Here is a 13,371-nt window from a genome sequence, read left to right as displayed (position 1 = left end):
GAGCTAAATTATGAGGATGCAAAGGCATTAGAATAACACAATGGACTTTAGGGACTCAGGCAGAAGAGGCAGGAAGGAGATGGAGGATAAAAGTCTACAAATAGGGCCAGGAGCGGTGGCTCATGCCTGTAATCCCAGAACTTTGGGAGGCCAAGGTGGGCAGATCATTTGAGGTCAGGAGTTTAAAACCATCCTGGCCAACATGGTGAAACCCCATCTCTACTAAAAATACAAAAATTAGCCAAGCATGGCGGTGGGTGCCTGTAATCCCAGCTACTCTGGAGGCTGAGGTGGGAGAATTGCTTGAACCCAGGAGGTGGAGGCTGCAGTGAGCAGAGATGTGCCATCACACTCCAGCCTGGGTGGCGAAGTGAGACCCCATCTCAGGAAAAACAAAACAAAACAACAACAACAGAAAAAACACACAACTACAAATAGGGTGCAATGTATACTTGGTTTTCATTGGCGATATAACAAATAACTACACTCTTGGTGGCTTAGCAAAACACACATTTGTTTTCATATAATTGTGAACAGCAGACATCTAACAAAGGTCTTCATGAGCTAAATTTAGGAATCAGTAGGGCCGTGATCATTTCTGGAGACTCCAGGGGAGAATCCGGCTCCTTGCTGTTTTAAGCTTCTGGGTTTTGCACACATTCCTTGGCTTGTGGCTCTTCTTGTGTCTTCAAAACCGGCAACATTACATCTGTCTTATCCTTCTTTCGTTGTCAAACCTCCCTCTCTGTTTTGAGCCACAGTTGGAAAACGTTTTGCAATTTGAAGGTTTCATATAATTAGATAGAACTCACTTGAATAATCTAGATAAGCTCCTCATCTGACTCACCTTAACTTAATTACATCTCAGAGTTTCTTCTGCCATGTAAAATAACACATTCGCAGGCTCAGGATTATGACACTGACATTTGGGAGAGTTTTATTTTGCCTACCACAATGAATACATTAAACACATTTAGATTTAGCAGTAAGAAAATCTCATTTCAGGAATGGAAAATGAAATATTGTATGTTCATACAAGTGGGAAGTAAGCTCTGGGTTCACAAAGGAATATGCAAGACACTGGGGACTCAAAGGAGGAGGGTGGAAGGAGGGTGAGGGATACAGAACTACATATTGTGTACAATGTACACTACTGAGGTGACTGGTGAACTATAATCTCAGACTTGACCACTATACAACTCACCCATGTAACCGAAACCACATGTACCTCAAAAGCTACTGAAATAATAAAAGATGATCACATTTTACCGTGTTGAGAGCATCTCAGAGGAATGGGGAAGGCGAGAAGTTAGATTTCAGTGGGTTAAAGAGTACATAGCAGCTGAGGCAGAAGAACCAGTAAGTAGATAAGCTTAGAGAAAAATATAAACAATAATATAATTAAATCTAGGGTGCATGCCACATAGCTTTAATTTTTAACACCTTGCTGTACATGCTACAAATCATTTCCCATTTCTTTTCTCTTCCTTTCTTTGCTTGCCTCCTTCTCTTGTGTGTCTGTTCCCAACTCCATTCCATTTCCTGTTTGTGGAGAAGAAACCACTCCCGATCTTTTCTTTCATGGATGTTCTAAGATTTTTACCATGTTTTAAGAATACCAATATGTTTATGGGTACAAACATTTTTTTTTTGCATGTTTTTGAAAGTTTTTAAAGTGTCCTTCTGTACTATTTTTGAAATTTATACATCTTGATACATATACTACTAATTCATTGGTAATAACTGAATAGTATGCTATTGACTGAATATAGCCTAATTTATCCAATGCTCTGCTGATAAATAAGTTGCTTCTGATTTTTATACTTTTTTCTTTTTTAATCAATCTTGCTGATATTTTTATATTTTAAAGGGTTTCTTAAAAAAATCAGTTTCTATTCTAGTAATCTCTAATATAGCCTTACTTTGTTCCATTTAGTTGTCTTTATTTTTCCACTCTTCCACTTTTTTTTTTTTTTCAGTGACAAGTGAACATTTATTTTTGTATCTTCCTATGTGTATGTCAAGTCTTTTCCAAAACAAGGCCCCAGGAATCTCCAGATTCAATTATGTCCCTGGGCTTGGTCGACGGCTGCAGGAGTCTTAGGGAGCCTTGTACAAATGCTAGAGTTACTCATTTTACCAACATTAAACCCTGGGATAGACGATGCAGCAAAGCAGGACTCCTTCCTCCATGGGATGTGCTGATTTCAGACGAGGTGGCAGCCAGTGTAGAAAACGCTGGAATGTTTCCTTGGAACTGGACGGTGATGAGAGGTGCTTGCCGTGAACATAAGCTCTTGTCTTTCTTTCTTTCTTTCCTTTTATTATTATTATATATATTTTTTGGAGACAGAGTTTCGCTCTTGTTGCCCAGGATGGAATGCAATGGGGTGATCTCGGCTTAACTGCAACCTCTGCCTCCTGGGTTCCAGCAATTCTCCTGCCTCAGCCTCCTGAGTAGCTGGGATTACAGGCATGAGCCACCATGCCACCATGCCTGGCTAATTTTTGTATTTTTAGTAGAGACAGGGTTTCTTCAAGGTCAGGCTGGTCTTGAACTCCCGACCTCAGGTGCTCCACTTGCCTTAGCCTCCCAAAGTTCTGGGATTACAGGCGTGAGCCACTGCGCTTGGCTAGCTACTGTCTTTTCTTTGACCCTTCCTTTCCAGTTTTTGAAGATAAAGCAGGAAATAATCTTATCTGAAGATACTTGATAAAAATTCCCCAAAAAACAAAAACACAAACTTCCATTTAATTCATAAAAATTTACTGCAGTTTGGCACCTGGTTTCAGCTGGTGGATGAGCCGATTGATGCGTTCACCCCGATAGCCAGGTGTGCCCATCTCCCTGAGGAAGCCCACTCGAGTTTTGGTAGCATGACTGGCCACTGAGAGGCGGAAAGGGTGCAAGAACCATGAGATGTTCTGGAAATGCTTTCCTAGGAAGGCAGTTTCATGAATGAGGTCTTCCAAGCCAATGACACCAAACTTCCCCAGGTGTTCCCCAATCACTGTGTTGTCTGTCAGAGGGATGGGTCTTATTATTGACCTTGGCTTGTCCACATTTCAAAATGAGTTACCAGACAGACTTCAGATTTGGAAATCCCCAGGTCACATAAGGTTCACACTATACTCAACATTTTTAGGTTCTGTGGGGCAGCCGGGCGGGTGGTGGGGTGACTTTTACAAAGATACCACTAAAAATTTTCTTTAGGTGAAGTCTTGCAATGGTTCTCTGCACCAGTAAACTCATGCCATCAATCCTTTTGATACATACAACAAAGGCCAAGGAATGTTTATCTGGCAATTCCAAGGATGAGGTTTCACATCTAGCCATCTGAGACTCACCTTGTCACGTTTCGGCTGCTAGGAATCTTGTAGGAATGATTTCAGTCGCTTAAACCTGAGTCCTTTTCCTTTCTTCCTCTCCTTCTTTGCCAAAAGTGTCTGCTTTGCCTGGGTGGCTTTGGGGACTTGATAAGCTTTTCTCTTTTTTCAGGAGATTTTCTGGAACCGAAGGGATTTTTCTTTGCTCTTCCTCTGCCATCTTTCTAGTGTTGCAGCTACTGATCCACTCTTCCAGTTTTTTATTTTCTGTGTCCTTTTTGAATTATGTGAAACCTATTCTTTGCTCAATATGCAAATAATAATCAGTATTTTATTGTAATATACACTTTTCAGACCATAAAAATTCTTCAAATTAATGTTTTATTTGCCTCTTAGCTTTTTACATGTAATTTTTTTTGCTTTTAAATATTTTCTAATTTTCACTGAAATTTCTATGTGTGTATGACCATACCTGTTTAGAAGTGTGCTTCTAAATTTTCAAATGAATGTGTTTCCTTTTACCATTATGTTACTGATATCTGACTTAATACAGAAAATATGGTTTAATACAGAATTTATTTTAGTTATAAGGGAACCTTCTTAAAGCATTTGCTTTGAAGAGGCAGAAAGAGTGATAGCCTTGGTTTATTAAAGATAACATATTTATAATGAATGATGGGCTCCTTTCCCATCAATGAAAAATTTGAGAATAAGACACTAATGAAGGAAACAGGAAGGTATGAGAGGGAAATTGAGTGGTCTGATTTCCCTGAGCTGTGGAGAGGTGATGGATCCCCCAGATTTTGTTGAGTGGTCTTAGAAGGGAGTAGGGGAACCTCCTTCACTGTAACAAGAGAATGAAGAAAAATGTGTGTTACTGTAGGAAACTTTGTTGGGGGTTGAGAATTTACAGAATTGATGACCATTTTCTGAAAAAAATATAAAGTAAGACTCTGGTAAAGTAGATGGCAGGGATTAGTAGGAAGTTTGAGAAAACAAAAAAAAAATGAAATTTTTTCTTAGACAATAGCAAAATTCTTTGCTAACAGACAGTTAGCTCTAGTAGCTAAAATGGGTCTCCATTAGTGATCTCTACGTGAGCTCAGAATAAGTTATAAGCAACTTTCCACAGACGTTCATCTAAAAGTGTTGTTGAAAACTGGGAGTAACTTTCCTCAAATCCCTATCCAAATTATATAGCCCATTGTTTCCAGTTCCAGGTCCTTGGGGGACACATCCTTAATGCTCCACTCCATGCCGCCTGGCACCAGAACAATTTATATCTTTTCTTTAAAAAGAGAATTTCATTCTGGAAATGCTGAGCAGGTCTTAGTAGACTCTAGTTATATTAATTCAGAAATATTTAAGGCATTCCATTTCCAAGATTTAATTTAGGATTAAAACTTTGTATTTAGCATGCACATTGCACAGGTCTCAGTTTTGTAACTAAATACTCTTTCCACTTTAAAATCATTGTTGGCTTCAGTGCTGTCCCCAAATATCATATTCATTTTGTGTTCACACTGCTGTTTAGATCCCAAACACTCCTTAAATTTGTGAATTTCTAATTCCTTTTTCCTGCTTTTGTCTGTGTGTATATATATACACACATGCTGCCAATTGAAACAGTATCCACTCACAAAAACATGTGACAAATAATCTCCAAGTTGAAGTCTGAGATCCTTGACTACCATAGACATTTATGAATAATCAACCTGTACAATATTTTGTTACAGAAGGTCTCAAATGGTTTGCCTATTTTATCCCTATTGATTATTTTATTCTAGTGATCTCAAAGTAGGTGATTAAAAACCTATGGTATATACATTGTTGGTGATATTTTGTATGCTCTTCTGGAAAAAAGATGACCAACAGTCCAGGACTGAGTTTTTCCCAGAATTAAGGGCTTCCCAGGATGTGATTATCAGTTTTAAAAATGGAATAATCCTGGGCAAATTGGGACAATTATTTATCCTATCTGAAACCCAAACTAGATTCAAAGTTTGGGTTATCTAGGTTTCTAGCCAGAATTCAATGTTTCAAACAGTTTGTCATTATTTAATTTTTTATTTATTTATTTATTTTATTTTTTTTAAGAAGGAGTCTTGGTCTGTTGCCCAGGCTGGAGTGAGGTGGCACAATCTTGGCTCACTGCAAGCTCCACCTCCTGGGTTCATGCCATTCTCCTGCCTCGTCCTCCTGAGTAGCTGGGACTACAGGTGCCTGGCACCACGCCCGGCTCATTTTTTGTATTTTTAGTAGACATGGGGTTTCACCGTGTTAGCCAGGATGGTCTCGATCTCCTGACTTCATGATCTGCCCGGCTCGGCCTCCCAAAGTGCTGGGATTACAGGCATAATAATTTTTTACTTATATTCATAAATGTGGTAGTTCCTCTCATGTGTTCTATCTCACAAGTTAGTCTCACAAGTTTTGTAAAACATGTATTTTAAATGAGGTATATTTTAAAAAGGTAAGAAGCTAGCTTGGAGAAGTGATACTTCTTCCATAAAACTCTATTTGCTTTTATGTATACGAACATTTACAGAGAATGACATCTTAAAAAGTCTGGAAATAATTTGAGGTTATAGGCCATGAAACTTCATGCTTTAGGTCTGCAATAAAATGTCAAAATACTTCACCAGGTTTTTCAGACACAAAATAAAATAGGACAAATGTATGATTTGGGGATATTTGAGATGAAGGATATTATTTGAATACTACAAACAGAGAGCAAAAGTAAAACTTTCACTTAAAGTTTTTCACACAATTATGTTAATTTCTTTGGTTTGGACTTTAATAATACTTTAATAATACATTAAATTAGAATGTAGCACAGGTGATTGTGGAGATAAGTATTTTATTGTAAGGTTTCAAGGGCATATTCTAATGCGTTAAAATGGTCTCAACTTCTTTGTCTAATATCCTACATTTGATGTTACAGGAGGAGTAAGTGCGAATTTTGATGGAACACAAAGGAGCAAGTGAGAAAATAGACATTTCCCACAAAGTAAATGGGCAAATTTTTAGTATGAGATATCACTTTTTGAAAACCTAAAGCATAGGAGAGGGGACATATTTACAGGTAAATAGTCAAATCTACTTGGTGATTTTGGTCCAAGTAGAATGGAAGAAAATAATTTGCACAGAGTGTAGTCTAACTTCTATTACACAAGTGTATTTCTGGACACTGTGGTCTAATGAGAAAATATTTTGCAGACATGGAAATGCATGGATATCACTGAGAGATGGGGATAACTTGTTAGAAATAAACCAGCAATGATATTTTAAAACATCTTTGTTTTCCCACATGATAATTAAAACAAAGAGTTACTACTGTTCATAGAAAGAATGGGAGGATGCTATCTCTATGTTTCCCTAGGAATACAATCTGTGGACATGGTCTGAAGATTTTCCAAAGGGGATTCATGACTTTTGAGAAGAAAGCCTAAACAATATTACCCTCCTTTGATGCAAGAGAATGAAGGAAGGTGAGAAGATCAATTACTTAGCATGTGCACAAAGACTGTACAGTCAGAGGAGTGGAATCTTGATAATGACAGGCTCCTGTGACAAAGCCTTCAAAGCACATTGAGGAGTTGATGGAGCTGCTGGAGCAGGCAGGCATGTGGAGTGGTGGTTAGCTTTCTTTGTAAAAGAACAATGGAAACTGGTGTCACCAGGTGACTTATCTAATTTTCACCTGTTTCCCCAGATGGTAGTGAAAGAAGGGTGGGGGGAGGGTGGAGGTAGCGTCAGCAGCAACTGCCTTACTCATCTCTCCTTCCCTCCTCTATCCCCGTTTTGTCTGACAGAGGGCGGATTAGGGCAGCTGAAGGAGTTAGAGGGACCCATGTTTTATAATAAACCTTCCCTGCTCTGTGGATTTGTCCACAAAGTTAATATGTTGTATGCTGGATGGTAAGTTTAATTTGTGCTTTTAAATATGGATCAAGGACTTCATAGATTCCTTCCTCTAATCAACATTTATGGAGCATTTCATCAGAGCCTGGCACTGTGCTAGGTGGATTTTTGTAAAAGGTGAAGATAGAAGGATTTTGAAATAGGTTTCATTCTATTTTGTCCATTTAGACTTTACCAGTAGCTATTAATTCTGATAATAAAGGGCAAGAAAAACAGAACATTGCTCTCCTCTCCCTAACTGCCCCCCCATTTCCCATGATGTATGTTTGACATTTTCATGATAATTAAAGTTTGAATAATGAAATATTTGGGGTTTTGTGGTATATTTCCCCCTTTACCTGCTAATTTTTAATGAGCAGTCAAATTAAGACATGACAGGGCAAGGGCAATGTCGCGGGAAGATTCTGCATTATTTAAAACTGAATTATTCTGTTCTTAAATCTGGAGGACCTCACAACATGGAGGCTGTTTTATCTAAATCTGGAGAGTACTTCTGGAAGTTTCTTGAAAGCCCAATTTTTCTTCCTTTTTCATATTAATTTGTTTATAACACTGCCAAATACATTGATTTATCCTCTTACCTACTGTCAAAGCAGCCCAGCTCTGATGTTGAACACGAGCCATTTCAGGTAATCTATCATGAAACAGCTCAACAATGCCAAGTTTCTTTAAACCTCTTTCTGAATGTGTTTTCTTACTCAAAAGCAACTGCTTCGTGGAGTGACCCCTGCACCTGGTGTGTCAAGATTCAATAACTAATTGAATACACAGTGATTTCGGTTCTCCACCTGAGACAGCACTGATAATGAAATGGAGACCTATCTCAGACAGCAGGACCTATAAATTAGCTTAGTAGTCTATCAATCTAAGCCCTGTCAAAAACAAATGAGAGAAAGAGAAAAAAGGAATAAATGTTAGCAAAATTATACCCTTCCACATTTGTATCTAACAAGCAAATAACCATCAGCACATTGAATCTGTGTTAGGAAGTGGAATAAATATAGTCTTCTATTAAAATCCTTAGCACATAGAAAGAAATGAAAGCACTTATTTGGGCTGAACACATTTTATTTAACAACAAATGTCTAAATCCCAATTTTATCTTCACTGTCATGAGCACTCCCTATTTTTATATATAATAGGTACTATTGTACAAAATATATGCTTCTTACAATATAAGAGTGAGGCAATCTAACAAATCTGATGCTTCAGGTCAGTTCCCAGAGACACAGGCTCTGAAATGAAGATGAGTATGCATAAAGTTTATTAGGAAATGTCCCAGGAAGGGAATGAAGGTGGATCATGTGGAGGAAGAAGCTGGGCTCCAGTGCAGGAATACCAAAACCTCAGCCTCCTTCATGAGGAACCTGATGCTTGGATTTCCCCTCCAAGTTGCCCAGATTTGGGATCAGACTCTTACACACTTGAGCAGTCTTTGTATGAAGGCTGCTCCAAGGAGGCACCATGACATTAACTGTGGAGTCTCGGGGTGGGCTTGGGCATCAAAGGCTTAGCTGAGAGCACTTTCTACACTGTAGAGAACAATCTTGGGACTCCTGAAAACGGGGCCTGAACATAGCACAGTGTTCACTACATCAGGTAAGTGACAGCTGTCACAAGCTAGGGTAAGCATCCAGACAGATTCAGGAATAAAAAAGAGTTCAGGAGACATCTAGGTAGTTAACTGTTATATTTCTTCTCAGAATAAGTGCTACTGAAACCCCTTGAACATGAATGTCCCACTCTAAATTTCCTGATTTTTTTTTTTTTGATTCTTTAGGCATTCTTTGGTAAGATGAAGTAATTTGACTCTACACAGGCATATCATAAATTTTACTTGAGAGTTTAACAGAGGGGTTTTTAATAACATCCTCCAGAGCAGAGTGTACATAAGCTCAGAAAACGGTCTGTCAGAGGTGTTATCACCTTCCCAGGGTTGTTTGTTATTGTTGTTGTTCATGGAATATTCTGGAAAGAAATAGATAAGCTGCTACAGACCACAAAGGTTGGTTCTGTGGACTGAATTCTGTCCCTTACCTAAATCCATATGTTAAAGCTCTAATCCCCAAAATGACTGTATTTGAAGATAGGTCCTTTATGGAGGTAATTAAGTTTAAATGATGTAAAAAAGGTGATGCCTTAATCCAATAGAACTGGCCTCCTTATAAGAGGAGGATGAACTACCACAGTTCTCGTTCTCTCTACGTGAGCACAGAGGGAGGAAGGCCACATGAGGATACAGCGAAGACGTTTGTTAAACCATCAGGAGGACCCTCACCAGAAACTGAGTTGGTCAACACATCGAGCATGGACTTCTAGCCTTCAGAACCATGAGAAAATATTTCTGTTGTTTAAGCCAGACTATCTGTGGTATTTTGTTATGGCAGCCCAAGCAGACTAATATAGCTGGTTGCATGGTTAGCAAATAGAGGGGCCGTCAGTTTAGTCTCTTTGCACTATATTAAACTGGAGATAACGAATAAAGAAAGACAACTTGTATGTAAAAACAAGTTACAGGAGTTTGAATGGTTGACGTAAATTAGTTGACATAAAATAGTTGACTATTACAAGAATAGGCAACTGATGCTTTAGAAGAAAATTCTATTACAGGATGCAAAAATCTTCTCAAAGGAAAGATGTGAAGAAAAGTTCAGGATAATGTGGGGTTGGCATATTAATCTAGGTCAAATCTTGAAAACCTCTGCACTATTGACATTTTGGTCCTGATAATTCTTTGTTGTTGGGGGCTGCCCTGTGTGTTAGAGAATGTCTAGTAGCATCCCTGGGTTCTACCCACTAGGCACCAGCAGCAATCCTTATCCCAAAGTTATGACAATCACAAATGTCTCCAGACCTTGCCAGAAGTCCCCTAGGAGACAAAATTGTCTCCCTACATCTTTTTGAAAACAATTGATCTTTAAGTAATGTATTCTCAGAGATAGCCTAGAATATGAGTGCGTGCACTGTTAAGGTAAGCCTAGGGAAGAATTGTGTTTTAATTATACATTGAAAAAAAAAAAAAAAACAGCTGTTTTGTGTGTGGACAATGGTGTCTTTTATTCCTTGAATGAATGTGTTCCTCACTATATATTTATCATTTGCTAAGTCAAGGTCTAGGTAGTTGTGCGTGCAGTGGAAATGGTGTAACTGAAAATGATGAAAATTGGGTGAAGAAAGAATGAAAAACACAGTGGAGAAAGTAGCTGGCTGTTTAATGTAATCCTCAGGAGATTTGTTAATTTCTGGGGTGGTTTATCACTGGAAATATCTAATAGTTACATTTTTTAAAGGCAAATATGGTAAGTCTTTCTTGGACTATTTGATAAGAGTCAAATTATTTCATTCTTTATCTGAATTTTTAATAGAAGTTTTGAATGTTATGCATCTATTAGGAGTCCTTTTCTCATTTGCCAAATATGTGAATTGAAGAAAATGCAATTTAATGTTACCTGATTCTAAGCTACTGGATATGTTATGTTGTATGAGACAATAATATAACATAATGTTAGATAAGGAAATGGACATTTCAGATTATGCCATCACTTTTTTTTTTCTCTTAGGGACAGATTTCTTATGATGTTTAAATGTTTAATGCTATGTGAGCTTTATTAAGCAGGAGCATCCCATTTCCTTTCACACACTTAGAAAATAAACATTGTTCCGGATGTATCTGTTCCTGCAGCTGTGTGATTGTAAATGTCAGAGCAAGACATGTTGTGTTAGATAGGAATCTATTACCACTCATGAAAATAAGTTGCATTTGAATAGTTATGAGTAAGGGACAGAAAGCAACTCTAGGAAATTCACAATTACATTCTTCTAGAACCTAAAACCATAATAAAACAATTTATAATTTGCCTAGTTTTTATGAAAACTTTGCTTTCAAATTTCTTATCTTTCTCGGTCTTGTGCCAATTTTTGAAACCCCAAGTAGATTTATATTCGAGGCTTGTTCTTTTAGGCAATGGAGACGTTAACTGTCTTTGCAGTTGTGGATTGTGTTTAGCTTAGTTCTTTGAGGATCCTATTCCTTTTCCCTCAATGAAATGAGTATTACATCCATCAACCGAAGGTGGCACTGCTGTCCATTTGCAAGTTACTACGTAACCAGTGAGAGAAAAAAAAAATTCAGCATTTTAAGAAATGAACAGTAACAGTCACCAAAATAAATTATTACAGTTGTCTTTCAGCAACATTAGACTCCTATTTCCTAAATCATACTTTGTATTTATTTTCTATTTGTGATTTTTATACTTCCTTCCAAATGAATACCTTCATACCTTCAATCTCGGATTAAATGATCCCGAATTTAAATGCCATCTCTTTTATGACATCTTTAGCGACCAAAAAATACATTATTTAAAAAAAATTTTCTAGGTTCCCTTGGCCTTCAACTCCTATGAACAACATTATGCCTTCCCTTTTGCTGATAGCTTCCTACCTCAGCTCCTGGTGCTCAATCATTAACCACCCTTTTTTTTCCCCCACATGTTCTCCTTTTAGCTGGACATAAAATGACTCCAGGATGACTTTGTCCCTCAAGTCCTCCATATCTGTGTTGGGAAACAATTCTCCATGAATCTTTTCTACTTCTATGTCTTTTGGGCAGAGGCACTGTCTGCGTTTGTGCTAGACTCTCTTTTCAAGATGTGTGTACAGGGAACAATCTGAGAAGATGGAAAATTTCAGGTTGGGTGCAGTGGCTCACACCTGTCATCCCATCACTTTGGGAGGCCAGGGCAGGCAGATCACTTGAGGTCAGGAGTTCCAGACCAGTCTGGCCAACATAGTGAAACCCCATCTCTACTAAAAATATAAAAATTAGCCAGAAATGATTGCGGGTGCCTGTATTCCCTGCTACGTGGGAGGCTGAGGCAGGAGAATTGCTTGAACCCGGGAAGCAGAGGTTTCAGTGAGCTGAGATCATGCCAGCACACTCCAGCCTGGGTGACAGAGAAAGGCTCCATCTCAATATTAATAAAAGGAAAATTTCTACTCTAGGATAAAGACTGCTTTGTTTACTGTTCAGTATAATAGAGACAATATTTCCCTCTGATGCAAATGCAAAGCTCATACAAACTACTATTGCTTATTATAAAAGACATGTGTTTCCTAAGCCTCTCCTGTAGTACATCCCGCTGTATGTTCAAGTCTCCCTTGGTAAACTTTATATAACTCTGTGCGAAGCTGGGCTTCCACTTCTACTGCAAATGCTGATTATCGGGCTAGGGCTATTTCTTTACTTTTTTTCCTTTTTTTTTTTTTTTTTTTTTTTTTTTTTTGAGACAGAATCTCCTTCTGTTGCCCAGGCTGGAGTGCAAGCGGCGTGATCTTGGCTCCCTGCAACCTCCGCCTCCCGGGTTCAAGCGATCCTCCTGCCTCAGCCTTCCAAGTAGCTGGGAATACAGGTGCTCTGCTACCACACCTGGCTAATTTTTGTATTTTTAGTAGAAACGGGCTTTTACACTGTTGGCCAGGCTGGTCTCAAACTCCTGACCTCAGGTGATCCACCTGCCTCGGCCTCCCAAAGTGCTGGGATTACAGGCTTGAGCCACCATGCCTGGCCATAGCTACTGCTGTTTCTGTGACGAATTAATCATCGTTTGTTTCTGACCCAGAAGGCTTGTGTCTCCTGTCAGTATTTCTAAAACTGGGACAGTCTAACTTGTTAGCTTGCAAGTAGGATAAAGTTTCAGACTCTTAACAATTCTTAGCATTCTGGCCCACGGAAAATGTTTACCCTGTAGTGACTTCTTAAACACGGCCCTCTTCTCTCTTCCTTTCTGCCTTATCTTCATGTTCTTAAGGCATGTGTCAGATCATAGTCAATAGTTAGTTCAAACTCAAGGAAACATCTCAAACTTCCCCAGTGATCCCATGATACCTCTCTCTGGAGTCGTGCTGAAGGAAACAGCATTGATTCCCCTTAATATGGGAGATCATGATTGGATGTTTCCAAATATGCTTCTCACCGAAGAATTAATGTTTTTTTTCCTCCACTCCCTTGACCTTTTTATATTCTCAACCTGAGCAAGAGTACCCAAGAAGGGCCCAAGAATAATAAAACTCATTTTTGACAAACTACATGGAAATGTACCTTTGATATATTCTAATTTATTT

General features: G+C 38.5%; 1 pseudogene; it reads right to left on the bottom strand.

The window, feature by feature from the left end:
* Nucleotides 1-7,875, bottom strand: part of LOC104675073 — a 62,561-nt pseudogene extending 54,686 nt beyond the window's left edge.
* Between the last annotated feature and the right edge of the window lie 5,496 nt (nucleotides 7,876-13,371).

Source organism: Rhinopithecus roxellana, chromosome 3 (genome assembly GCF_007565055.1).
Source record: "Rhinopithecus roxellana isolate Shanxi Qingling chromosome 3, ASM756505v1, whole genome shotgun sequence".
Taxonomy (NCBI): domain Eukaryota; kingdom Metazoa; phylum Chordata; class Mammalia; order Primates; family Cercopithecidae; genus Rhinopithecus; species Rhinopithecus roxellana.
The sequence above is the reverse complement of the archived record's forward strand: the minus strand, read 5'-3'. Positions and strand labels throughout refer to the sequence as shown.